Consider the following 5141-nt stretch of genomic DNA (forward strand, 5'->3'; position numbering starts at 1 on the left):
CCCGCCCCTGCACTCCCGACTCCCACCCTTGCTGGCCCCCCTGCGGCCGCCCGCTCCTCCCAGGCCTGGCTCCGCCCACTTAGCGGCCCTGCGGGAGCTCTGACATCCCAGCCCAGCCGCGCCCCCTCCGATTGTCCCTCCTAGCTCATCCGAAGGCGCCGGACCTCACGTGTGGTCCCTCCCATCCCCCACCCCGCTCCGAAGCTCGCCCCGCCCCCGGGAGGGCCCCCGCGGGTAATCCGCTTCTCTTGCTGCTCCTCCTCGACTTGACCTGCGCCCTCATCCCCTCCTCAGCCCTGAGCCAGTCTGTTAGAGCCAGAGTTGAACTGGATGGAGTCGCACAGCTGTGACCCCAGCGTGTGGGAGGCTGAGACAGGAGGGTCGACCGGCTTCAAGGCCAGCCTGAACTGCTTACTGAGATCCTGTCCCAAGCAAAAAAGATGAAAATTGGGGGGGCCGGGGAGATGGCTCAGTGGAATAAGTGCTTCCCTGGCAAGCGCAAGGGCTTGAGTTCAATCCCCGGTTCTGCCAAAAAAAAAAAAAAAAAAAGATGAAAATTGGATGAAGCTGCCTCTTGTATAAAATCCAGAGTTCTTTCCTTGCTCTTTGGAATAAAGTTGATGACCAACCGTGTCACCCAAAGCCCCGCAGGCCCGTCCACTCTACCCGCCCCCTGGCCTGTCCCAGTCGGCCCTCGCCATCATCCCTGCCCCTCCGCTCCCCTTGTGGAAGCGGTACATCAGGCCACCGCTGTGACCCTCCCCCTCCAATTCCTGGTCTCTGCCACGAAGCCGCTTCCCTGCCTGCCCTGTGCTACCCCCCCCCCCATCAAATTGTTGTGGCAGCTAAATTAGATACAAGGCAGACAGGGCCAGGCCTCAAGGAGACAGTGCGCAAGACAAGGTAACTCCGCAACTTCAGAAGATACAGACCCTGCTGGCTGGCATGGGCCAGCCCGCAAGACGAAGAGTGAACGGGGGCTAGCAGGGGAGCTCAGCGGACTAAATCGCCTGCTTAGGAAGAGTGCAGCGGCCGGGATTCGATCCCCTGGGAGCTGTGCCAGCCCAGCCCCGGGAGCGTGCTGAGCCGGCGACTGAGACCGGGCCTGCTGGCGCCCACCTGTAATCCCAGTGCTTGGAGGGCTGAGAACAGGAGAATCACTACAAGTCTGATCTGCATAGTGAGACCCTGCAGGCCCTGCAGACCCTGTCCTAAATTTTTTTTAAAACAATTTTCTTTTCTTTCCTTTTCTTTTTATTTATTTATTTTTGTGTGTGTGGCCAGCTCAGCCCACCAGGGGGCGGGCTGGCTGGCATGTGGTGCTGGGGGATTGAACCGCGGTCCCTGTGCTTTGCTAAGCTTGTTCTAAGTAGGTGCTTTAGACCACTGAGCCATCTCACCAGCCCTGTTCTTCGGTTTTAGAGAACACGAACTTGTCCCAGGTACCTTCAGGTCGGCAGTTTCATTCCCCTACATCACTGTGACACCCCCTTCCTGCCTGAAGTCCCTGCTCGGAAGCCTCTTCCCTGCCTGCCCTGAGCTATCCTCCTCCCCATCAAATTACCAATCTTTTTGCCCTGTTCTGTTCTTTGTCTTTATGGGGACAGGGTCTTCTTATGTAGTTCAGGCTGGCCTTGAACTCATGGAGATCCTCCTGCCTCAGCCTCCCAAGTGCTGGGATGACAGGCGTGTACCACCACAGCAGACCAGCATATTTTTATTGTTCAGATTTCATTCCATGGGATGGCAGAGACCACACCGGTGCTAGGCTGCGTCCCCCTTCTTTCAGGGGTGTGCATAGGCCTGAGGTTGGCACATCACCGAGCTGAACGGCACGGCTCCTGCTCCAGGGAGAAGGAGCGACTTGCCCCCTGGGCTGCCAGGCTGCTCCCTGGGCCACCGCGCCCTCCGGCAGGCAGGCTCAGGCAGGAGAATCACAGCCCCGCACGGTGGGGAAGAGGAAGTAGAAAGAGTCTTTTAAGCCCAGTGTAAAACAACTGTCTTACGCTTCTAAAAAACATTTTTTGTGGTTTTGAAAATTTTCAAAACCACAGAAAAGTTGAAAGGACAGCGCAGGGAACACCGGATGACTCCATAGGTCCGTTGTCTTGTGCACCTACTTCCGGCCTCCACCCTTGCACGCACACACGCGCGCGCACACACACACACACACACACGCACCCACGCTTCCCCTCTGCTGGGAGTGGGCCGCTGCTTTCAGGACATTTGACCTGTAGGCCACCACTACTGACACCCCTAAGAAAGTTTGTGTTAACAAAATTGTCCAACAGTCTGGACTCCAATTTTCCCGCTTTTTTCTTTCTCTTTCTTTCTTTTTTGTAATTTTGTGGGTTTTTTTTTTCCCTTGAGATAGGGTCTCCCTATGTAGTCGAGGCTGGCCTTGAACTCACTGTGTAGCCCAGGGCGGCCTCAGTCCCCCGCCTCACCTTCTCCAGCGTGAGTTTGCAAGTGGCAGCACCACACTGGGTGGCCCCCACCTCTTTGCTTTTTGTTTTATTTCATTTTTGCTGAGCTGGGGATTGAACTCAGGCCCTTGCACTTGCCAGAGAAGCGCTTACAAGGTGACTGCAACTTTGGGAGAGACAGAACCCTGCGGTGGGCCAGACCTCAGGACCAAAGAGTAAACAAAGGCAGCCACATACCTCCCTGCAGATAGGCACCAGGGACTGATATTCTAAGTAGGAATCAATCCCATGGAAGCCAGAGAGAGTCCCTGACCCACCACCTGCAGGAAGAGGCCCTGTCCCGTATTCATGCCCGCTTGCTGCGTGACTCGCTTCCCCCTTTGGTCCTGAATTTAATCAACTTTACCTGAACAGTGGTGCTTGCAATCTTATTGGTTGACCATAGCTTTGTGCCACCTCATGCCCACCTAAGCGAGTTCCTATGTTCTCCACCGCCTCAGACCTGCCTCACTGCATGGTTTTCCTCTATGAGTCCCTGGAAGAGACAACTTCCCGGGGACAACCTGCTCAGGTCCCCCTTCTGTCCATCTCTTGGACGGGAGCTTTGTCCCCCTACCCTCAATAAATATATTCTCCTCCTAACCTCTGTTGTTCCTAAAATTTCTTCCATTTTAGAGAAGAAAACCCAGTGAGATAGCTCAGCGGACTAAGCACCTGCTTTGGCAAGTGCAGGGATCAGGGTTCGATCTCGCATCCCTCGTCGGGTGAGTCTGGGCTTCGTGGTGCACACCTGTACTCCCAGCGCTGGGGAGGCTGAAAACAGGAGGACTGCTAGGAGTCCAAGCTGCACAGTGAGACTCTGTACCAACTACATTAAAAACAACAACAACAACCACAGCAGAACACTTATTGGGAGAAAGAAAGTTTCTGTCCAAGAGAAGGACAGAAGAGAGACCTGAGTGGGTTACCAGGGAAGCTGCCTTTTCCAGGGATTTTATAGAGCAAAACCACGTGATGAGGCGGGTCTAAGGTGGAGACCATGGGAACGTGCTTAGGTGGGCATGAGGTGGACAAAACTATGGTCAATCAATGTAAGACTGATTAAATCAGAATCAAATGGGGAAGCCAGTCATGCAGGAAAGCGGGCATGAATACGGGACAGGGTCTCTTCCTGCTGGGGGCTGGGTTAGTGACTCTTTGGGGCTCTTTCAAGGTGACCGATGCCTACTTAGAATATCACTCCCTGATGCCCATGCCTAGGGCAGTGTGCGGCTGCCTTTATTTCCTCTTTTGTCTTGAGGTCTGGCCCACCGCAGGGGTCTGTCTCTTCCAAAGTTGCAGTCACCTTGTCTTCGTGCTGTCCCCTTGAGGGCCTGGCCCTGTCTGACTCCCTGTAATATTTCTGTCTGATTCAGCTGCCTACAGCGCTAAGGCGTGCATGCCCTTTGCACTGGACGGCGCTGCAGTAAGGCCAAGCTCAGCCGCCGAAAGGACGCGAGCAAGGACCCGGAGGACCAGGAGAAGGTCTTCCAGGGCATCCGGGTGAGGCCAGCGTGGAGCCAGGCTCAGGGGAGCTGCTTGGGGTGGCCAGGGCTTGGGGATGGCGAGGGATAACCCAGGCTCAGCAGTGCTAGGAACCCAGGGTCCCTGCTGGACGCAAGTGGTGTTTGGAGGGGAGGGGAGAGTAGCGCTTGCACAGGGTAGTGGCGGGGCCTGGGGCTCTCAGTCTCTCTGTGCTGGGTTCAGTCAGTGCCCCAAGCTTAGGGGAGGTTTCATTTGGTCACACTGTGGGGGCCTCAGTCCATGACTGGCTCCACACCAGGGACACCATGGAAGCACAGACAGCTTGGGGCCACCTGGCACCTGGGGACTCTGAGTTTTGGGGTGACTATGGAGCCAGGGTGTAGGAACTCTAGGGGGCAGAGGCAGATGCAGAAAATTGTCCCTTTGCCGGGCAAGGTTAGGGGACAGCAGGAAATGGGGTGGTAAAGGCAGGAAAGTTGTGAAGGTGGGTGGGGGAACGTGAGGGCTTTGTCACCCGGTGCTCCTGAACCCCACACTGTGCCTGCCACACTAGGGGCTCGCTAGGTGCACGTAGGAAGGACTGCCTATTCCCTGGGAGGGATATTCCAGAGCCTCCAGCTTTTAAAAAATGAGGTCTGACCCGAGTGCTGACACTGACTGAGTGGGAAGATCAGAAAACCAGTGGCGGCTGTGGATTCATGTGATTAATACGAGGCAGATTTTTTTCTTTTTTTGTGGAACTAGGGATTGAACTCAGACCCTTACGCTTGCCAGGGAAGCACTTATCCTACTGAGCTATCTCCCTGGCCCCATACAAGGCAGTTTAATTGTCATTATTTCCTCCCAAGTTTTGAAAGAATAAAAACCTTCAAGACAAAAGAAACACTTTCCAGAGTTGCAGAAGAGAAATTGTTTGTATAGGGCTAGCCAGACAGCTCAGTGGACTAAAGCACCGGCTTAGGCAGAGGACAGCGGCCAGGGTTCCGTCCTGGTCTGCAGTGCCGGCCCAACCCCCGCAGCTTCCTGAGACAGCTATTGAGACTGGGCATGGTGGTGCACATCTGTAATCCCAGCACTTGGGAGGCTGAAAGCAGGAATACTATGAGTCTGATCTGTGTAGTGAGATTCTGAACACGCTGTAGACCCTGTACTGAATACATTAAAAAAAGAAACTGTTCTTTTTTTTTTTTT

The sequence above is a fragment of the Octodon degus genome, unplaced genomic scaffold (genome assembly GCF_000260255.1).
Source record: "Octodon degus isolate 3935 unplaced genomic scaffold, OctDeg1.0 scaffold00207, whole genome shotgun sequence".
Taxonomy (NCBI): domain Eukaryota; kingdom Metazoa; phylum Chordata; class Mammalia; order Rodentia; family Octodontidae; genus Octodon; species Octodon degus.